At 30.4% G+C, this 25,956-nt stretch overlaps 1 protein-coding gene and 1 long non-coding RNA gene across 2 annotated transcripts in view; one reads left to right on the top strand and one right to left on the bottom strand.

Annotated features, from left to right (window-relative positions):
- The window catches only part of LOC100367095 (E3 ubiquitin-protein ligase rnf213-alpha-like), a 196,441-nt gene that overhangs the window by 8,276 nt on the left and 162,209 nt on the right, over nt 1-25,956 (top strand). The gene's annotated exons all lie outside the window — the stretch shown is intronic.
- On the bottom strand, nt 1,542-2,062 carry LOC146746090 (uncharacterized). Its single transcript, XR_014929571.1, has 3 exons — nt 1,960-2,062; nt 1,750-1,858; nt 1,542-1,650 (listed from the first exon to the last, which is right to left on the bottom strand). It is a non-coding gene; the product is annotated as an uncharacterized LOC146746090 (long non-coding RNA).

The raw sequence follows: 25,956 nt of genomic DNA, 5'->3' as shown, positions 1-25,956 counted from the left end.
GTACTTTCACACTCAAGCAAGAGAATAGACATGTTGGTGAACTAGCCTTGCACTGTGAGTGTTTTATTGTTTACACTCCAGTTTTTTTCACAAATAAAAAAATTTAAAAAAAGAACTGCAGACCACACTTCTTTATATTTTTTAGTGGGCAAGCCATGTTTCCACATACAAAAATACACATAATATTTCTATTTAATTTATTTTATTTAAAAAAAAAATATTTTAGAAGCATAACAATACAATGACTAGATTTGGTGTCACAGTTTGCTCCCAATTCATACTGGAATATTGCCAGCAATAATAAATAAAGCTTGTTCAGAAAACCATTTATTCCCGACTTCATATTCAATGGCTAGTTCTCAGGATCTACAACAGTAAATAAATAAACAAACAGAAATCATTTTGATGCGTGGTTTTTAGATGACACTGCCATATCGCACAGATATTCAACACTACCATATCGAATTTGGATTTGGACCATACCATTTCAAGCTGCAGGGTGTCTAAACAATGACTCAACAAACAATAAACACATCTTCCACCCACCACACAAATTTTAGCCACAATTGAACAACCAAGAAAGCAACAAATATCAGGCTGCATTTTGAAAACAACGAGATACCGCATTACAACCAGTCATTACAAACATGAAATCCTCCACCCCTCCCAGTACACCCTACAGCATTAATGGTTCATATACTTATTTGATTCTATGTACAACAAGCTTAGCCAATAGATGCACCTGACTCATCAAACTTTTGACAAACCACTCATTCTAAATATTGTGGAGTGAGGGCGCTATTTACTAATGAGAGGAATCTTTTAAACGAATTAAACAGATCTAATATTACAAGCAGTGAGTATCTAGTTATGCTATAATTAGAGAAGGTAGACAATTCTCTCACCTGTAAACATACTATGGCATGACTTATAACTTGTTCCTATAGATTTGGTAGCCGAGGCGCTATGAATACATCTACGATATACGCCTCAGATATTGAATTTGCTTTAGTTCTGGAATTAAAATAAAATATTAAAAATAATTCATTTCAATATTACAAGCAGTGAGTATCTAGTTATGCTATAATTAGAGAAGGTATACAATTCACTCACCTGTAAACATGCTATGGCATGACTTATAACTTGTTCCTATAGATTTGGTAGCCGAGGCGCAGTGAATACATCTACGATATATGTCTCAGATATTGAATTTGCTTTAGTTCTGAAATTAAAATAAAATATTAAAATTAATTCATTACAACATATTACAAGCAGTGAGTATCTAGTTATGCTATAATTAGAGAAGGTATACAATTCACTCACCTGTAAACATACTATGGCATGACTTATAACTTTTTCCTATAGATTTGGTAGCCGAGGTGCAGTGAATACATCTACGATATACGTCTCAGATATTGAATTTGCTTTAGTTCTGAAATTAAAATAAAATATTAAAATTAATTCATTACAATATTACAAGCAGTGAGTATCTACCGGGGGGTAGTTATGTTATAATTAGAGAAGGTATACACTTCACTCACCTATAAACATACTATGGCATGACTTATAACTTGTTCCTATAGATTTGGTAGACGAGGCGCAGTGAATACATCTATGATATACATCTCAGATATTGAATTTGCTTTAGTTCTGAAATTAAAATAAAATATTAAAAATAATTTATTACAATATTACAAGCAGTGAGTATCTAGTTATGCTATAATTAGAGAAGGTATACAATTCACTCACCTGTAAACATACTATGGCATGACTTATAACTTGCTCCTATAGATTTGGTAGCCGAGGCGCAGTGAAAACATCTACGATATACGTCTCAGATATTGAATTTGCTTTAGTTCTGAAATTAAAATAAAATATTAAAATTAATTCATTACAATATATTACAAGCAGTGAGTATCTAGTTATGCTATAATTAGAGAAGGTATACAATTCACTCACCTGTAAACATACTATGGCATGACTTATAAATTGTTCCTATAGATTTGGTAGCCGAGGCGCAGTGAATACATTTACAATATACATCTCAGATATTGAATTTGCTTTAGTTCTGAAATTAAAATAAAATATTAAAATTAATTCATTACAATATATTACAAGCAGTGAGTATCTAGTTATGCTATAATTAGAGAAGGTATACAATTCACTCACCTGTAAACATACTATGGCATGACTTATAACTTGTTCCTATAGATTTGGTAGCCGAGGCACAGTGAATACATCTACGATATACGTCTCGGATATTGAATTTGCTTTAGTTCTGAAATTAAAATAAAATATTAACATTAATTCATTACAATATATTACAAGCAGTGAGTATCTAGTAATGCTATAATTAGAGAAGGTATACAATTCACTCACCTGTAAACATACTATGGCATGACTTATAACTTGTTCCTATAGATTTGGTAGCCGAGGCGCAGTGAATACATCTACAATATACGTCTCAGATATTGAATTTGCTTTAGTTCTGAAATTAAAATAAAATATTAAAATTAATTCATTACAATATTACAAGCAGTGAGTATCTACCGGGGGTAGTTATGTTATAATTAGAGAAGGTATACACTTCATTCACCTATAAACATACTATGGCATGACTTATAACTTGTTCCTATAGATTTGGTAGCCGAGGCGCAGTGAATACATCTACAATATACGTCTCAGATATTGAATTTGCTTTAGTTCTGAAATTAAAATAAAATATTAAAAATAATTTATTACAATATTACAAGCAATGTGTATCTAGTTATGCTATAATTAGAGAAGGTATACAATTCACTCACCTGTAAACATACTATGGCATGACTTATAACTTGTTCCTATAGATTTGGTAGCCGAGGCGCAGTGAATACATCTACGATATACGTCTCAGATATTGAATTTGCTTTAGTTCTGAAATTAAAATAAAATAATAAAATTAATTCATTACAATATTACAAGCAGTGAGTATCTAGTTATGTTATAATTAGAGAAGGTATACAATTCACTCACCTGTAAACATACTATGGCATGACTTATAACTTGTTCCTATAGATTTGGTAGTTGAGGCGCAGTGAATACATCTACGATATACGTCTCAGATATTGAATTTGCTTTAGTTCTGAAATTAAAATAAAATATTAAAATTAATTCATTACAATATATTACAAGCAGTGAGTATCTAGTTATGCTATAATTAGAGAAGGTATACAATTCACTCACCTGTAAACATACTATGGCATGACTTATAACTTGTTCCTATAGATTTGGTAGCCGAGGCGCAGTGAATACATTTACAATATACATCTCAGATATTGAATTTGCTTTAGTTCCGAAATTAAAATAAAATATTAAAATTAATTCATTACAATTCTAATATTACAAGCAGTGAGTATCTAGTTATGCTATAATTAAAGAAGGTATACAATTCACTCACCTGTAAACATACTATGGCATGACTTATAACTTGTTCCTATAGATTTGGTAGTTGAGGCGCAGTGAATACATCTACGATATACGTCTCAGATATTGAATTTGCTTTAGTTCTGAAATTAAAATAAAATATTAAAATTAATTCATTACAATATATTACAAGCAGTGAGTATCTAGTTATGCTAAATTAGAGAAGGTATACAATTTACTCACCTGTAAACATACTATGGCATAACTTATAACTTGTTCCTATAGATTTGGTAGCCGAGGCGCAGTGAATACATCTACGATATACGTCTCAGATATTGAATTTGCTTTAGTTCCGAAATTAAAATAAAATATTAAAATTAATTCATTACAATTCTAATATTACAAGCAGTGAGTGTCTAGTTATGCTATAATTAGAGCAGGTATACAATTCACTCACCTGTAAACATACTATGGCATGACTTATAACTTGTTCCTATAGATTTGGTAGCCGAGGCGCAGTGAATACATCTACGATATACGTCTCAGATATTGAATTTGCTTTAGTTCTGAAATTAAAATAAAATAGTAAAAATAATTCATTACAATATTACAGCAGTGAGTATCTAGTTGTGCTATAATTAGAGAAGGCATACAATTCACTCACCTGTAAACATACTATGGCATGACTTATAACTTGTTCCTATAGATTTGGTAGCCGAGGCGCAGTGAATACATCTACGATATACGTCAGAGATATTGAATTTGCTTTAGTTCTGAAATTAAAATAAAATATTAAAATTAATTCATTACAATATATTACAAGCAGTGAGTATCTAGTTATGCTATAATTAGAGAAGGTATACAATTCACTCACCTGTAAACATACTATGGCATGACTTATAACTTGTTCCTATAGATTTGGTAGCCGAGGCGCAGTGAATACATCTACGATATATGTCTCAGATATTGAATTTGCTTTAGTTCCGAAATTAAAATAAAATATTAAAATTAATTCATAACAATTCTAATATTACAAGCAGTGAGTATCTAGTTATGCTATAATTAAGAAGGTATACAATTCACTCACCTGTAAACATACTATGGCATGACTTATAACTTGTTCCTGTAGATTTGGTAGCCGAGGCGCAGTGAATATATCTACGATATACATCTCAGATATTGAATTTGCTTTAGTTCCGAAATTAAAATAAAATATTAAAATTAATTCATTACAATATATTACAAGCAGTGAGTATCTAGTTATGCTATAATTAGAGAAGGTATACAATTCACTCACCTGTAAACATGCTATGGCATGACTTATAACTTGTTCCTATAGATTTGGTAGCCGAGGCGCAGTGAATACATATACGATATACGTCTCAGATATTGAATTTGCTTTAGTTCTGAAATTAAAATAAAATATTAAAAATAATTCATTACAATATTACAAGCAGTGAGTATCTAGTTGTGCTATAATTAGAGAAGGTATACAATTCGCTCACCTGTAAACATACTATGGCATGACTTATAACATGTTCCTATAGATTTGGTAGCCGAGGCGCAGTGAATACATCTACGTCAGAGATATTGAATTTGCTTTAGTTCTGAAATTAAAATAAAATAGTAAAATTAATTCATTACAATATTACAAGCAGTGAGTATCTAGTTATGTTATAATTAGAGAAGGTATACAATTCACTCACCTGTAAACATACTATGGCATGACTTATAACTTGTTCCTATAGCTTTGGTAGCCGAGGCGCAGTGAATACATCTACGATATACGTCTCAGATATTGAATTTGCTTTAGTTCTGAAATTAAAATAAAATATTAAAAATAATTCATTACAATTCTAATATTAGAAGCAGTGAGTATCTAGTTATGCTATAATTAAGAAGGTATACAATTCACTCACCTGTAAACATACTATGGCATGACTTATAACTTGTTCCTATAGATTTGGTAGCCGAGGCGCAGTGAATACATCTACGATATACGTCTCAGATATTGAATTTGCTTTAGTTCCGAAATTAAAATAAAATATTAAAATTAATTCATTACAATATATTACAAGCAGTGAGTATCTAGTTATGCTATAATTAGAGAAGGTATACAATTCACTCACCTGTAAACATACTATGGCATGACTTACAACTTGTTCCTATAGATTTGGTAGCCGAGGCGCAGTGAATACATCTACGATATACATCTCAGATATTGAATTTGCTTTAGTTCTGAAATTAAAATAAAATATTAAAAATAATTCATTACAATATTACAAGCAGTGAGTATCTAGTTGTGCTATAATTAGAGAAGGTATACAATTCACTCACCTGTAAACATACTATGGCATGACTTATAACTTGTTCCTATAGATTTGGTAGCCGAGGCGCAGTGAATACATCTACGATATACGTCTCAGATATTGAATTTGCTTTAGTTCTGAAATTAAAATAAAATATTAAAATTAATTCATTACAATATTACAAGCAGTGAGTATCTAGTTATGTTATAATTAGAGAAGGTATACAATTCACTCACCTGTAAACATACTATGGCATGACTTATAACTTGTTCCTATAGATTTGGTAGTTGAGGCGCAGTGAATACATCTACGATATACGTCTCAGATATTGAATTTGCTTTAGTTCTGAAATTAAAATAAAATATTAAAATTAATTCATTACAATATATTACAAGCAGTGAGTATCTAGTTATGCTATAATTAGAGAAGGTATTCAATTCACTCACCTGTAAACATACTATGGCATGACTTATAACTTGTTCCTATAGATTTGGTAGCCGAGGCGCAGTGAATACATCTACGATATACGTCAGAGATATTGAATTTGCTTTAGTTCTGAAATTAAAATAAAATATTAAAATTAATTCATTACAATATATTACAAGCAGTGAGTATCTAGTTATGCTATAATTAGAGAAGGTATACAATTCACTCACCTGTAAACATACTATGGCATGACTTATAACTTGTTCCTATAGATTTGGTAGCCGAGGCGCAGTGAATACATCTATGATATATGTCTCAGATATTGAATTTGCTTTAGTTCCGAAATTAAAATAAAATATTAAAATTAATTCATGACAATTCTAATATTACAAGCAGTGAGTATCTAGTTATGCTATAATTAGAGAAGGTATACAATTCACTCACCTGTAAACATACTATGGCATGACTTATAACTTGTTCCTATAGATTTGGTAGCCGAGGCGCAGTGAATACATCTACGATATATGTCTCAGATATTGAATTTGCTTTAGTTCCGAAATTAAAATAAAATATTAAAATTAATTCATGACAATTCTAATATTACAAGCAGTGAGTATCTAGTTATGCTATAATTAAGAAGGTATACAATTCACTCACCTGTAAACATACTATGGCATGACTTATAACTTGTTCCTATAGATTTGGTAGCCGAGGCGCAGTGAATACATCTACGATATACATCTCAGATATTGAATTTGCTTTAGTTCCGAAATTAAAATAAAATATTAAAATTAATTCATTACAATTCTAATATTACAAGCAGTGAGTATCTAGTTATGCTATAATTAAAGAAGGTATACAATTCACTCACCTGTAAACATACTATGGCATGACTTATAACTTGTTCCTATAGATTTGGTAGTTGAGGCGCAGTGAATACATCTACGATATACGTCTCAGATATTGAATTTGCTTTAGTTCTGAAATTAAAATAAAATATTAAAATTAATTCATTACAATATATTACAAGCAGTGAGTATCTAGTTATGCTATAATTAGAGAAGGTATACAATTCACTCACCTGTAAACATACTATGGCATGACTTATAACTTGTTCCTATAGATTTGGTAGCTGAGGCGCAGTGAATACATCTACGATATATGTCTCAGATATTGAATTTGCTTTAGTTCTGAAATTAAAATAAAATATTAAAATTAATTCATTACAATATTACAAGCAGTGAGTATCTAGTTATGTTATAATTAGAGAAGGTATACAATTTACTCACCTGTAAACATACTATGGCATGACTTATAACTTGTTCCTATAGATTTGGTAGCCGAGGCGCAGTGAATACATCTACGATATACGTCTCAGATATTGAATTTGCTTTAGTTCCGAAATTAAAATAAAATATTAAAATTAATTCATTACAATTCTAATATTACAAGCAGTGAGTGTCTAGTTATGCTATAATTAGAGCAGGTATACAATTCACTCACCTGTAAACATACTATGGCATGACTTATAACTTGTTCCTATAGATTTGGTAGCCGAGGCGCAGTGAATACATCTACGATATACGTCTCAGATATTGAATTTGCTTTAGTTCTGAAATTAAAATAAAATAGTAAAAATAATTCTTTACAATATTACAGCAGTGAGTATCTAGTTGTGCTATAATTAGAGAAGGCATACAATTCACTCACCTGTAAACATACTATGGCATGACTTATAACTTGTTCCTATAGATTTGGTAGCCGAGGCGCAGTGAATACATCTACGATATACGTCAGAGATATTGAATTTGCTTTAGTTCTGAAATTAAAATAAAATATTAAAATTAATTCATTACAATATATTACAAGCAGTGAGTATCTAGTTATGCTATAATTAGAGAAGGTATACAATTCACTCACCTGTAAACATACTATGGCATGACTTATAACTTGTTCCTATAGATTTGGTAGCCGAGGCGCAGTGAATACATCTACGATATATGTCTCAGATATTGAATTTGCTTTAGTTCCGAAATTAAAATAAAATATTAAAATTAATTCATAACAATTCTAATATTACAAGCAGTGAGTATCTAGTTATGCTATAATTAAGAAGGTATACAATTCACTCACCTGTAAACATACTATGGCATGACTTATAACTTGTTCCTATAGATTTGGTAGCCGAGGCGCAGTGAATATATCTACGATATACGTCTCAGATATTGAATTTGCTTTAGTTCCGAAATTAAAATAAAATATTAAAATTAATTCATTACAATATATTACAAGCAGTGAGTATCTAGTTATGCTATAATTAGAGAAGGTATACAATTCACTCACCTGTAAACATGCTATGGCATGACTTATAACATGTTCCTATAGATTTGGTAGCCGAGGCGCAGTGAATACATCTACGATATACGTCAGAGATATTGAATTTGCTTTAGTTCTGAAATTAAAATAAAATAGTAAAATTAATTCATTACAATATTACAAGCAGTGAGTATCTAGTTATGTTATAATTAGAGAAGGTATACAATTCACTCACCTGTAAACATACTATGGCATGACTTATAACTTGTTCCTATAGCTTTGGTAGCCGAGGCGCAGTGAATACATCTACGATATACGTCTCAGATATTGAATTTGCTTTAGTTCTGAAATTAAAATAAAATATTAAAAATAATTCATTACAATTCTAATATTAGAAGCAGTGAGTATCTAGTTATGCTATAATTAAGAAGGTATACAATTCACTCACCTGTAAACATACTATGGCATGACTTATAACTTGTTCCTATAGATTTGGTAGCCGAGGCGCAGTGAATACATCTACGATATACGTCTCAGATATTGAATTTGCTTTAGTTCCGAAATTAAAATAAAATATTAAAATTAATTCATTACAATATATTACAAGCAGTGAGTATCTAGTTATGCTATAATTAGAGAAGGTATACAATTCACTCACCTGTAAACATACTATGGCATGACTTACAACTTGTTCCTATAGATTTGGTAGCCGAGGCGCAGTGAATACATCTACGATATACATCTCAGATATTGAATTTGCTTTAGTTCTGAAATTAAAATAAAATATTAAAAATAATTCATTACAATATTACAAGCAGTGAGTATCTAGTTGTGCTATAATTAGAGAAGGTATACAATTCACTCACCTGTAAACATACTATGGCATGACTTATAACTTGTTCCTATAGATTTGGTAGCCGAGGCGCAGTGAATACATCTACGATATACGTCTCAGATATTGAATTTGCTTTAGTTCTGAAATTAAAATAAAATATTAAAATTAATTCATTACAATATTACAAGCAGTGAGTATCTAGTTATGTTATAATTAGAGAAGGTATACAATTCACTCACCTGTAAACATACTATGGCATGACTTATAACTTGTTCCTATAGATTTGGTAGCCGAGGCGCAGTGAATACATCTACGATATACATCTCAGATATTGAATTTGCTTTAGTTCCGAAATTAAAATAAAATATTAAAATTAATTCATTACAATTCTAATAATACAAGCAGTGAGTATCTAGTTATGCTATAATTAAAGAAGGTATACAATTCACTCACCTGTAAACATACTATGGCATGACTTATAACTTGTTCCTATAGATTTGGTAGTTGAGGCGCAGTGAATACATCTACGATATACGTCTCAGATATTGAATTTGCTTTAGTTCTGAAATTAAAATAAAATATTAAAATTAATTCATTACAATATATTACAAGCAGTGAGTATCTAGTTATGCTATAATTAGAGAAGGTATTCAATTCACTCACCTGTAAACATACTATGGCATGACTTATAACTTGTTCCTATAGATTTGGTAGCCGAGGCGCAGTGAATACATCTACGATATACGTCTCAGATATTGAATTTGCTTCAGTTCCGAAATTAAAATAAAATATTAAAATTAATTCATTACAATTCTAATATTACAAGCAGTGAGTGTCTAGTTATGCTATAATTAGAGCAGGTATACAATTCACTCACCTGTAAACATACTATGGCATGACTTATAACTTGTTCCTATAGATTTGGTAGCCGAGGCGCAGTGAATACATCTACGATATACGTCTCAGATATTGAATTTGCTTTAGTTCTGAAATTAAAATAAAATAGTAAAAATAATTCATTACAATATTACAAGCAGTGAGTATCTAGTTGTGCTATAATTAGAGAAGGCATACAATTCACTCACCTGTAAACATACTATGGCATGACTTATAACTTGTTCCTATAGATTTGGTAGCCGAGGCGCAGTGAATACATCTACGATATACGTCAGAGATATTGAATTTGCTTTAGTTCTGAAATTAAAATAAAATATTAAAATTAATTCATTACAATATATTACAAGCAGTGAGTATCTAGTTATGCTATAATTAGAGAAGGTATACAATTCACTCACCTGTAAACATACTATGGCATGACTTATAACTTGTTCCTATAGATTTGGTAGCCGAGGCGCAGTGAATACATCTACGATATATGTCTCAGATATTGAATTTGCTTTAGTTCCGAAATTAAAATAAAATATTAAAATTAATTCATGACAATTCTAATATTACAAGCAGTGAGTATCTAGTTATGCTATAATTAAGAAGGTATACAATTCACTCACCTGTAAACATACTATGGCATGACTTATAACTTGTTCCTATAGATTTGGTAGCCGAGGCGCAGTGAATACATCTACGATATACGTCTCAGATATTGAATTTGCTTTAGTTCCGAAATTAAAATAAAATATTAAAATTAATTCATTACAATATATTACAAGCAGTGAGTATCTAGTTATGCTATAATTAGAGAAGGTATACAATTCACTCACCTGTAAACATGCTATGGCATGACTTATAACTTGTTCCTATAGATTTGGTAGCCGAGGCGCAGTGAATACATCTACGATATACGTCTCAGATATTGAATTTGCTTTAGTTCTGAAATTAAAATAAAATATTAAAAATAATTCATTACAATATTACAAGCAGTGAGTATCTAGTTGTGCTATAATTAGAGAAGGTATACAATTCGCTCACCTGTAAACATACTATGGCATGACTTATAACATGTTCCTATAGATTTGGTAGCTGAGGCGCAGTGAATACATCTACGATATACGTCAGAGATATTGAATTTGCTTTAGTTCTGAAATTAAAATAAAATAGTAAAATTAATTCATTACAATATTACAAGCAGTGAATATCTAGTTATGTTATAATTAGAGAAGGTATACAATTCACTCACCTGTAAACATACTATGGCATGACTTATAACTTGTTCCTATAGCTTTGGTAGCCGAGGCGCAGTGAATACATCTACGATATACGTCTCAGATATTGAATTTGCTTTAGTTCTGAAATTAAAATAAAATATTAAAAATAATTCATTACAATATATTACAAGCAGTGAGTATCTAGTTATGCTATAATTAAGAAGGTATACAATTCACTCACCTGTAAACATACTATGGCATGACTTATAACTTGTTCCTATAGATTTGGTAGCTGAGGCGCAGTGAATACATCTACAATATACGTCTCGAATATTGAATTTGCTTTAGTTCTGAAATTAAAATAAAATATTAAAATTAATTCATTACAATATTACAAGCAGTGAGTATCTAGTTATGTTATAATTAGAGAAGGTATACAATTTACTCACCTGTAAACATACTATGGCATGACTTATAACTTGTTCCTATAGATTTGGTAGCCAAGGCGCAGTGAATACATCTACGATATACGTCTCAGATATTGAATTTGCTTTAGTTCCGAGATTAAAATAAAATATTAAAATTAATTCATTACAATTCTAATATTACAAGCAGTGAGTATCTAGTTATGCTATAATTAGAGCAGGTATACAATTCACTCACCTGTAAACATACTATGGCATGACTTATAACTTGTTCCTATAGATTTGGTAGCCGAGGCGCAGTGAATACATCTACGATACACGTCTCAGATACTGAATTTGCTTTAGTTCTGAAATTAAAATAAAATATTAAAATTAATTCTTTACAATATTACAAGCAGTGAGTATCTGGTTATGTTATAATTAGAGAAGGTATACAATTCACTCACCTGTAAACATACTATGGCATGACATATAACTTGTTCCTATAGATTTGGTAGCCGAGGCGCAGTGAATACATCTACGATATACGTCTCAGATATTGAATTTGCTTTAGTTCCGAAATTAAAATAAAATATTAAAATTAATTCATTACAATATATTACAAGCAGTGAGTATCTAGTTATGCTATAATTAGAGAAGGTATACAATTCACTCACCTGTAAACATGCTATGGCATGACTTATAACTTGTTCCTATAGATTTGGTAGCCGAGGCGCAGTGAATACATCTACGATATACGTCTCAGATATTGAATTTGCTTTAGTTCTGAAATTAAAATAAAATATTAAAAATAATTCATTACAATATTACAAGCAGTGAGTATCTAGTTGTGCTATAATTAGAGAAGGTATACAATTCGCTCACCTGTAAACATACTATGGCATGACTTATAACATGTTCCTATAGATTTGGTAGCCGAGGCGCAGTGAATACATCTACGATATACGTCAGAGATATTGAATTTGCTTTAGTTCTGAAATTAAAATAAAATAGTAAAATTAATTCATTACAATATTACAAGCAGTGAGTATCTAGTTATGTTATAATTAGAGAAGGTATACAATTCACTCACTTGTAAACATACTATGGCATGACTTATAACTTGTTCCTATAGATTTGGTAGCAGAGGCACAGTGAATACATCTACGATATACGTCTCAGATATTGAATTTGCTTTAGTTCCGAAATTAAAATAAAATATTAAAATTAATTCATTACAATTCTAATATTACAAGCAGTGAGTATCTAGTTATGCTATAATTAGAGCAGGTATACAATTCACTCACCTGTAAACATACTATGGCATGACTTATAACTTGTTCCTATAGATTTGGTAGCCGAGGCGCAGTGAATACATCTACGATACACGTCTCAGATACTGAATTTGCTTTAGTTCTGAAATTAAAATAAAATATTAAAATTAATTCTTTACAATATTACAAGCAGTGAGTATCTGGTTATGTTATAATTAGAGAAGGTATACAATTCACTCACCTGTAAACATACTATGGCATGACATATAACTTGTTCCTATAGATTTGGTAGCCGAGGCGCCGTGAATACATCTACGATATACGTCTCAGATATTGAATTTGCTTTAGTTCTGAAATTAAAATAAAATATTAAAAATAATTCATTACAATATTACAAGCAGTGAGTATCTAGTTGTGCTATAATTCGAGAAGGTATACAATTCGCTCACCTGTAAACATACTATGGCATGACTTATAACTTGTTCCTATAGATTTGGTAGCAGAGGCACAGTGAATACATCTACGATATACGTCTCAGATATTGAATTTGCTTTAGTTCCGAAATTAAAATAAAATATTAAAATTAATTCATTACAATTCTAATATTACAAGCAGTGAGTATCTAGTTATGCTATAATTAGAGAAGGTATACAATTCACTCACCTGTAAACATACTATGGCATGACTTATAACTTGTTCCTATAGATTTGGTAGCCGAGGCGCAGTGAATACATCTACGATATATGTCTCAGATATTGAATTTGCTTTAGTTCCGAAATTAAAATAAAATATTAAAATTAATTCATTACAATATATTACAAGCAGTGAGTATCTAGTTATGCTATAATTAGAGAAGGTATAAAATTCACTCACCTGTAAACATACTATGGCATGACTTATAACTTGTTCCTATAGATTTGGTAGCCGAGGCGCAGTGAATACATCTACGATATATGTCTCAGATATTGAATTTGCTTTAGTTCCGAAATTAAAATAAAATATTAAAATTAATTCATAACAATTCTAATATTACAAGCAGTGAGTATCTAGTTATGCTATAATTAAGAAGGTATACAATTCCCTCACCTGTAAACATACTATGGCATGACTTATAACTTGTTCCTATAGATTTGGTAGCCGAGGCGCAGTGAATACATCTACGATATACGTCTCAGATATTGAATTTGCTTTAGTTCCGAAATTAAAATAAAATATTAAAATTAATTCATTACAATATATTACAAGCTGTGAGTATCTAGTTATGCTATAATTAGAGAAGGTATACAATTCACTCACCTGTAAACATACTATGGCATGACTTACAACTTGTTCCTATAGATTTGGTAGCCGAGGCGCAGTGAATACATCTACGATATACGTCTCAGATATTGAATTTGCTTTAGTTTCGAAATTAAAATAAAATATTAAATTAAAAATTAATTCATTACAATATTACAAGCAGTGATTATCTAGTTATGCTACAATTAGAGAAGGTATACAATTCACTCACCTGTAAACATACTATGGCATGACTTATAACTTGTTCCTATAGCTTTGGTAGCCGAGGCGCAGTGAATACATCTACGATATACGTCTCAGATATTGAATTTGCTTTAGTTCTGAAATTAAAATAAAATATTAAAAATAATTCATTACAATATTACAAGCAGTGAGTATCTAGTTGTGCTATAATTAGAGAAGGTATACAATTCACTCACCTGTAAACTTACAATGGCATGACTTATAACTTGTTCCTATGGATTTGGTAGCCGAGGCGCAGTGAATACATCTACGATATACGTCAGAGATATTGAATTTGCTTTAGTTCTGAAATTAAAATAAAATATTAAAATTAATTCATTACAATATATTACAAGCAGTGAGTATCTAGTTATGCTATAATTAGAGAAGGTATACAATTCACTCACCTGTAAACATACTATGGCATGACTTATAACTTGTTCCTATAGATTTGGTAGCCGAGGCGCAGTGAATACATCTACAATATACGTCTCAGATATTGAATTTGCTTTAGTTCTGAAATTAAAATAAAATATAAAAATTAATTCATTACAATATTACAAGCAGTGAGTATCTAGTTATGCTATAATTAGAGAAGGTATACAATTCACGCACTTGTAAACATACTATGGCATGACTTATAACTTGTTCCTATAGATTTGGTAGCCGAGGCGCAGTGAATACATCTACGATATACGTCTCAGATATTGAATTTGCTTTAGTTTCGAAATTAAAATAAAATATTAAAATTAATTCATTACAATTCTAATATTACAAGCAGTGAGTATCTAGTTATGCTATAATTAAGAAGGTATACAATTCACTCACCTGTAAACATACTATGGCATGACTTATAACTTGTTCCTATAGATTTGGTAGCCGAGGCGCAGTGAGAATACATCTACGATATACGTCTCAGATATTGAATTTGCTTTAGTTCCGAAATTAAAATAAAATATTAAAAATAATTCATTACAATATTACAAGCAGTGAGTATCTAGTTGTGCTATAATTAGAGAAGGTATACAATTCGCTCACCTGTAAACATACTATGGCATGACTTATAACATGTTCCTATAGATTTGGTAGCCGAGGCGCAGTGAATACATCTTCGATATACGTCAGAGATATTGAATTTGCTTTAGTTCTGAAATTAAAATAAAATATTAAAATTAATTCATTACAATATATTACAAGCAGTGAGTATCTAGTTATGCTATAATTAGAGAAGGTATACAATTCACTCACCTGTAAACATACTATGGCATGACTTATAACTTGTTCCTATAGATTTGGTAGCCGAGGCGCAGTGAATACATCTACAATATACGTCTCAGATATTGAATTTGCTTTAGTTCTGAAATTAAAATAAAATAGTAAAATTAATTCATTACAATATTGCAAGCAGTGTGTATCTAGTTATGTTATAATTAGAGAAGGTATACAATTCACTCACTTGTAAACATACTATGGCATGACTTATAACTTGTTCCTATAGATTTGGTAGCAGAGGCACAGTGAATACATCTACGATATACGTCTCAGATATTGAATTTGCTTTAGTTCCGAAATTAAAATAAAATATTAAAATTAATTCATTACAATTCTAATATTACAAGCAGTGAGTATCTAGTTATGCTATAATTAAGAAGGTATACAATTCACTCACCTGTAAACATACTATGGCATGACTTATAACTTGTTCCTATAGATTTGGTAGCCGAGGCGCAGTAAATACATCTACGATATACGTCTCAGATATTGAATTTGCTTTAGTTCCGAAATTAAAATAAAATATTAAAATTAATTCATTACAATATATTACAAGCAGTGAGTATCTAGTTACGCTATAATTAGAGAAGGTATACAATTCACTCACCTGTAAACATACTATGGCATGACTTATAACTTGTTCCTATAGATTTGTTAGCCGAGGCGCAGTGAATACATCTACGATATACGTCTCAGATATTGAATTTTTTTTAGTTCTGAAATTAAAATAAAATATTAAAAATAATTCATTACAATATTACAAGCAGTGAGTATCTAGTTGTGCTATAATTAGAGAAGGTATACAATTCACTCACCTGTAAACATACTATGGCATGACTTATAACTTGTTCCTATAGATTTGGTAGCCGAGGCGCAGTGAATACATCTACGATATACGTCTCAGATATTGAATTTGCTTTAGTTCCGAAATTAAAATAAAATATTAAAATTAATTCATTACAATATATTACAAGCAGTGAGTATCTAGTTATGCTATAATTAGAGAAGGTATACAATTCACTCACCTGTAAACATACTATGGCATGACTTATAACTTGTTCCTATAGATTTGGTAGCCGAGGCGCAGTGAATACATCTACGATATATGTCTCAGATATTGAATTTGCTTTAGTTCCGAAATTAAAATAAAATATTAAAATTAATTCATAACAATTCTAATATTACAAGCAGTGAGTATCTAGTTATGCTATAATTAAGAAGGTATACAATTCACTCACCTGTAAACATACTATGGCATGACTTATAACTTGTTCCTATAGATTTGGTAGCCGAGGCGCAGTGAATACATCTACGATATACGTCTCAGATATTGAATTTGCTTTAGTTCTGAAATTAAAATAAAATATTAAAATTAATTCATTACAATATATTACAAGCAGTGAGTATCTAGTTATGCTATAATTAGAGAAGGTATACAATTCACTCACCTGTAAACATACTATGGCATGACTTACAACTTGTTCCTATGGATTTGGTAGCCGAGGCGCAGTGAATACATCTACGATACACGTCTCAGATATTGAATTTGCTTTAGTTCTGAAATTAAAATAAAATATTAAAATTAATTCTTTACAATATTACAAGCAGTGAGTATCTAGTTATGTTATAATTAGAGAAGGTATACAATTCACTCACCTGTAAACATACTATGGCATGACATATAACTTGTTCCTATAGATTTGGTAGCCGAGGCGCAGTGAATACATCTACGATATACGTCTCAGATATTGAATTTGCTTTAGTTCTGAAATTAAAATAAAATATTAAAATTAATTCATTACAATATTACAAGCAGTGAGTATCTAGTTATGTTATAATTAGAGAAGGTATACAATTCACTCACCTGTAAACATACTATGGCATGACTTATAACTTGTTCCTATAGATTTGGTAGCCGAGGCGCAGTGAATACATCTACGATATACATCTCAGATATTGAATTTGCTTTAGTTCCGAAATTAAAATAAAATATTAAAATTAATTCATTACAATTCTAATAATACAAGCAGTGAGTATCTAGTTATGCTATAATTAAAGAAGGTATACAATTCACTCACCTGTAAACATACTATGGCATGACTTATAACTTGTTCCTATAGATTTGGTAGTTGAGGCGCAGTGAATACATCTACGATATACGTCTCAGATATTGAATTTGCTTTAGTTCTGAAATTAAAATAAAATATTAAAATTAATTCATTACAATATATTACAAGCAGTGAGTATCTAGTTATGCTATAATTAGAGAAGGTATTCAATTCACTCACCTGTAAACATACTATGGCATGACTTATAACTTGTTCCTATAGATTTGGTAGCCGAGGCGCAGTGAATACATCTACGATATACGTCTCAGATATTGAATTTGCTTCAGTTCCGAAATTAAAATAAAATATTAAAATTTATTCATTACAATTCTAATATTACAAGCAGTGAGTGTCTAGTTATGCTATAATTAGAGCAGGTATACAATTCACTCACCTGTAAACATACTATGGCATGACTTATAACTTGTTCCTATAGATTTGGTAGCCGAGGCACAGTGAATACATCTACGATATACGTCTCAGATATTGAATTTGCTTTAGTTCTGAAATTAAAATAAAATAGTAAAAATAATTCATTACAATATTACAAGCAGTGAGTATCTAGTTGTGCTATAATTAGAGAAGGCATACATTTCACTCACCTGTAAACATACTATGGCATGACTTATAACTTGTTCCTATAGATTTGGTAGCCGAGGCGCAGTGAATACATCTACGATATACGTCAGAGATATTGAATTTGCTTTAGTTCTGAAATTAAAATAAAATATTAAAATTAATTCATTACAATATATTACAAGCAGTGAGTATCTAGTTATGCTATAATTAGAGAAGGTATACAATTCACTCACCTGTAAACATACTATGGCATGACTTATAACTTGTTCCTATAGATTTGGTAGCCGAGGCGCAGTGAATACATCTACGATATATGTCTCAGATATTGAATTTGCTTTAGTTCCGAAATTAAAATAAAATATTAAAATTAATTCATGACAATTCTAATATTACAAGCAGTGAGTATCTAGTTATGCTATAATTAAGAAGGTATACAATTCACTCACCTGTAAACATACTATGGCATGACTTATAACTTGTTCCTATAGATTTGGTAGCCGAGGCGCAGTGAATACATCTACGATATACGTCTCAGATATTGAATTTGCTTTAGTTCCGAAATTAAAATAAAATATTAAAATTAATTCATTACAATATATTACAAGCAGTGAGTATCTAGTTATGCTATAATTAGAGAAGGTATACAATTCACTCACCTGTAAACATGCTATGGCATGACTTATAACTTGTTCCTATAGATTTGGTAGCCGAGGCGCAGTGAATACATCTACGATATACGTCTCAGATATTGAATTTGCTTTAGTTCTGAAATTAAAATAAAATATTAAAAATAATTCATTACAATATTACAAGCAGTGAGTATCTAGTTGTGCTATAATTAGAGAAGGTATACAATTCGCTCACCTGTAAACATACTATGGCATGACTTATAACATGTTCCTATAGATTTGGTAGCTGAGGCGCAGTGAATACATCTACGATATACGTCAGAGATATTGAATTTGCTTTAGTTCTGAAATTAAAATAAAATAGTAAAATTAATTCATTACAATATTACAAGCAGTGAATATCTAGTTATGTTATAATTAGAGAAGGTATACAATTCACTCACCTGTAAACATACTATGGCATGACTTATAACTTGTTCCTATAGCTTTGGTAGCCGAGGCGCAGTGAATACATCTACGATATACGTCTCAGATATTGAATTTGCTTTAGTTCTGAAATTAAAATAAAATATTAAAAATAATTCATTACAATATATTACAAGCAGTGAGTATCTAGTTATGCTATAATTAAGAAGGTATACAATTCACTCACCTGTAAACATACTATGGCATGACTTATAACTTGTTCCTATAGATTTGGTAGCTGAGGCGCAGTGAATACATCTACAATATACGTCTCGAATATTGAATTTGCTTTAGTTCTGAAATTAAAATAAAATATTAAAATTAATTCATTACAATATTACAAGCAGTGAGTATCTAGTTATGTTATAATTAGAGAAGGTATACAATTTACTCACCTGTAAACATACTATGGCATGACTTATAACTTGTTCCTATAGATTTGGTAGCCAAGGTGCAGTGAATACATCTACGATATACGTCTCAGATATTGAATTTGCTTTAGTTCCGAGATTAAAATAAAATATTAAAATTAATTCATTACAATTCTAATATTACAAGCAGTGAGTATCTGGTTATGTTATAATTAGAGAAGGTATACAATTCACTCACCTGTAAACATACTATGGCATGACATATAACTTGTTCCTATAGATTTGGTAGCCGAGGCGCAGTGAATACATCTACGATATACGTCTCAGATATTGAATTTGCTTTAGTTCCGAAATTAAAATAAAATATTAAAATTAATTCATTACAATATATTACAAGCAGTGAGTATCTAGTTATGCTATAATTAGAGAAGTTATACAATTCACTCACCTGTAAACATGCTATGGCATGACTTATAACTTGTTCCTATAGATTTGGTAGCCGAGGCGCAGTGAATACATCTACGATATACGTCTCAGATATTGAATTTGCTTTAGTTCTGAAATTAAAATAAAATATTAAAAATAATTCATTACAATATTACAAGCAGTGAGTATCTAGTTGTGCTATAATTAGAGAAGGTATACAATTCGCTCACCTGTAAACATACTATGGCATGACTTATAACTTGTTCCTATAGATTTGGTAGCCGAGGCGCAGTGAATACATCTACGATACACGTCTCAGATACTGAATTTGCTTTAGTTCTGAAATTAAAATAAAATATTAAAATTAATTCTTTACAATATTACAAGCAGTGAGTATCTGGTTATGTTATAATTAGAGAAGGTATACAATTCACTCACCTGTAAACATACTATGGCATGACATATAACTTGTTCCTATAGATTTGGTAGCCGAGGCGCCGTGAATACATCTACGATATACGTCTCAGATATTGAATTTGCTTTAGTTCTGAAATTAAAATAAAATATTAAAAATAATTCATTACAATATTACAAGCAGTGAGTATCTAGTTGTGCTATAATTAGAGAAGGTATACAATTCGCTCACCTGTAAACATACTATGGCATGACTTATAACTTGTTCCTATAGATTTGGTAGCAGAGGCACAGTGAATACATCTACGATATACGTCTCAGATATTGAATTTGCTTTAGTTCCGAAATTAAAATAAAATATTAAAATTAATTCATTACAATTCTAATATTACAAGCAGTGAGTATCTAGTTATGCTATAATTAAGAAGGTATACAATTCACTCACCTGTAAACATACTATGGCATGACTTATAACTTGTTCCTATAGATTTGGTAGCCGAGGCGCAGTGAATACATCTACGATATACGTCTCAGATATTGAATTTGCTTTAGTTCCGAAATTAAAATAAAATATTAAAATTAATTCATTACAATATATTACAAGCAGTGAGTATCTAGTTACGCTATAATTAGAGAAGGTATACAATTCACTCACCTGTAAACATACTATGGCATGACTTATAACTTGTTCCTATAGATTTGGTAGCCGAGGCGAAGTGAATACATTTACAATATACATCTCAGATATTGAATTTGCTTTAGTTCCGAAATTAAAATAAAATATTAAAATTAATTCATTACAATTCTAATATTACAAGCAGTGAGTATCTAGTTATGCTATAATTAAAGAAGGTATACAATTCACTCACCTGTAAACATACTATGGCATGACTTATAACTTGTTCCTATAGATTTGGTAGTTGAGGCGCAGTGAATACATCTACGATATACGTCTCAGATATTGAATTTGCTTTAGTTCTGAAATTAAAATAAAATATTAAAATTAATTCATGACAATTCTAATATTACAAGCAGTGAGTATCTAGTTATGCTATAATTAAGAAGGTATACAATTCACTCACCTGTAAACATACTATGGCATGACTTATAACTTGTTCCTATAGATTTGGTAGCCGAGGCGCAGTGAATACATCTACGATATACGTCTCAGATATTGAATTTGCTTTAGTTCCGAAATTAAAATAAAATATTAAAATTAATTCATTACAATATATTACAAGCAGTGAGTATCTAGTTATGCTATAATTAGAGAAGTTATACAATTCACTCACCTGTAAACATGCTATGGCATGACTTATAACTTGTTCCTATAGATTTGGTAGCCGAGGCGCAGTGAATACATCTACGATATACGTCTCAGATATTGAATTTGCTTTAGTTCTGAAATTAAAATAAAATATTAAAAATAATTCATTACAATATTACAAGCAGTGAGTATCTAGTTGTGCTATAATTAGAGAAGGTATACAATTCGCTCACCTGTAAACATACTATGGCATGACTTATAACTTGTTCCTATAGATTTGGTAGCCGAGGCGCAGTGAATACATCTACGATATACGTCTCAGATATTGAATTTGCTTTAGTTCTGAAATTAAAATAAAATATTAAAAATAATTCATTACAATATTACAAGCAGTGAGTATCTAGTTGTGCTATAATTAGAGAAGGTATACAATTCACTCACCTGTAAACTTACAATGGCATGACTTATAACTTGTTCCTATGGATTTGGTAGCCGAGGCGCAGTGAATACATCTACGATATACGTCAGAGATATTGAATTTGCTTTAGTTCTGAAATTAAAATAAAATATTAAAATTAATTCATTACAATATATTACAAGCAGTGAGTATCTAGTTATGCTATAATTAGAGAAGGTATACAATTCACTCACCTGTAAACATACTATGGCATGACTTATAACTTGTTCCTATAGATTTGGTAGCCGAGGCGCAGTGAATACATCTACAATATACGTCTCAGATATTGAATTTGCTTTAGTTCTGAATTTAAAATAAAATATAAAAATTAATTCATTACAATATTACAAGCAGTGAGTATCTAGTTATGCTATAATTAGAGAAGGTATACAATTCACGCACTTGTAAACATACTATGGCATGACTTATAACTTGTTCCTATAGATTTGGTAGCCGAGGCGCAGTGAATACATCTACGATATACGTCTCAGATATTGAATTTGCTTTAGTTCCGAAATTAAAATAAAATATTAAAATTAATTCATTACAATTCTAATATTACAAGCAGTGAGTATCTAGTTATGCTATAATTAAGAAGGTATACAATTCACTCACCTGTAAACATACTATGGCATGACTTATAACTTGTTCCTATAGATTTGGTAGCCGAGGCGCAGTGAATACATCTACGATATACGTCTCAGATATTGAATTTGCTTTAGTTCCGAAATTAAAATAAAATATTAAAAATAATTCATTACAATATTACAAGCAGTGAGTACCTAGTTGTGCTATAATTAGAGAAGGTATACAATTCGCTCACCTGTAAACATACTATGGCATGACTTATAACATGTTCCTATAGATTTGGTAGCCGAGGCGCAGTGAATACATCTACGATACACGTCTCAGATACTGAATTTGCTTTAGTTCTGAAATTAAAATAAAATATTAAAATTAATTCTTTACAATATTACAAGCAGTGAGTATCTGGTTATGTTATAATTAGAGAAGGTATACAATTCACTCACCTGTAAACATACTATGGCATGACATATAACTTGTTCCTATAGATTTGGTAGCCAAGGCACAGTGAATACATCTACGATATACGTCTCAGATATTGAATTTGCTTTAGTTCTGAAATTAAAATAAAATATTAAAAATAATTCATTACAATATTACAAGCAGTGAGTATCTAGTTGTGCTATAATTAGAGAAGGTATACAATTCGCTCACCTGTAAACATACTATGGCATGACTTATAACTTGTTCCTATAGATTTGGTAGCCGAGGCGCAGTGAATACATCTACGATACACGTCTCAGATACTGAATTTGCTTTAGTTCTGAAATTAAAATAAAATATTAAAATTAATTCTTTACAATATTACAAGCAGTGAGTATCTGGTTATGTTATAATTAGAGAAGGTATACAATTCACTCACCTGTAAACATACTATGGCATGACATATAACTTGTTCCTATAGATTTGGTAGCCGAGGCGCAGTGAATACATCTACGATATACGTCTCAGATATTGAATTTGCTTTAGTTCCGAAATTAAAATAAAATATTAAAATTAATTCATTACAATATATTACAAGCAGTGAGTATCTAGTTATGCTATAATTAGAGAAGTTATACAATTCACTCACCTGTAAACATGCTATGGCATGACTTATAACTTGTTCCTATAGATTTGGTAGCCGAGGCGCAGTGAATACATCTACGATATACGTCTCAGATATTGAATTTGCTTTAGTTCTGAAATTAAAATAAAATATTAAAAATAATTCATTACAATATTACAAGCAGTGAGTATCTAGTTGTGCTATAATTAGAGAAGGTATACAATTCGCTCACCTGTAAACATACTATGGCATGACTTATAACTTGTTCCTATAGATTTGGTAGCCGAGGCGCAGTGAATACATCTACGATACACGTCTCAGATACTGAATTTGCTTTAGTTCTGAAATTAAAATAAAATATTAAAATTAATTCTTTACAATATTACAAGCAGTGAGTATCTGGTTATGTTATAATTAGAGAAGGTATACAATTCACTCACCTGTAAACATACTATGGCATGACATATAACTTGTTCCTATAGATTTGGTAGCCGAGGCGCCGTGAATACATCTACGATATACGTCTCAGATATTGAATTTGCTTTAGTTCTGAAATTAAAATAAAATATTAAAAATAATTCATTACAATATTACAAGCAGTGAGTATCTAGTTGTGCTATAATTAGAGAAGGTATACAATTCGCTCACCTGTAAACATACTATGGCATGACTTATAACTTGTTCCTATAGATTTGGTAGCAGAGGCACAGTGAATACATCTACGATATACGTCTCAGATATTGAATTTGCTTTAGTTCCGAAATTAAAATAAAATATTAAAATTAATTCATTACAATTCTAATATTACAAGCAGTGAGTATCTAGTTATGCTATAATTAAGAAGGTATACAATTCACTCACCTGTAAACATACTATGGCATGACTTATAACTTGTTCCTATAGATTTGGTAGTCGAGGCGCAGTGAATACATCTACGATATACGTCTCAGATATTGAATTTGCTTTAGTTCCGAAATTAAAATAAAATATTAAAATTAATTCATTACAATATATTACAAGCAGTGAGTATCTAGTTACGCTATAATTAGAGAAGGTATACAATTCACTCACCTGTAAACATACTATGGCATGACTTATAACTTGTTCCTATAGATTTGGTAGCCGAGGCGCAGTGAATACATTTACAATATACATCTCAGATATTGAATTTGCTTTAGTTCCGAAATTAAAATAAAATATTAAAATTAATTCATTACAATTCTAATATTACAAGCAGTGAGTATCTAGTTATGCTATAATTAAAGAAGGTATACAATTCACTCACCTGTAAACATACTATGGCATGACTTATAACTTGTTCCTATAGATTTGGTAGTTGAGGCGCAGTGAATACATCTACGATATACGTCTCAGATATTGAATTTGCTTTAGTTCTGAAATTAAAATAAAATATTAAAATTAATTCATGACAATTCTAATATTACAAGCAGTGAGTATCTAGTTATGCTATAATTAAGAAGGTATACAATTCACTCACCTGTAAACATACTATGGCATGACTTATAACTTGTTCCTATAGATTTGGTAGCCGAGGCGCAGTGAATACATCTACGATATACGTCTCAGATATTGAATTTGCTTTAGTTCCGAAATTAAAATAAAATATTAAAATTAATTCATTACAATATATTACAAGCAGTGAGTATCTAGTTATGCTATAATTAGAGAAGTTATACAATTCACTCACCTGTAAACATGCTATGGCATGACTTATAACTTGTTCCT

This window comes from Saccoglossus kowalevskii, chromosome 5 (assembly GCF_978046115.1).
Source record: "Saccoglossus kowalevskii chromosome 5, keSacKowa6.1, whole genome shotgun sequence".
Taxonomy (NCBI): domain Eukaryota; kingdom Metazoa; phylum Hemichordata; class Enteropneusta; family Harrimaniidae; genus Saccoglossus; species Saccoglossus kowalevskii.
This window is presented reverse-complemented; position numbering and strand designations above follow the sequence as displayed.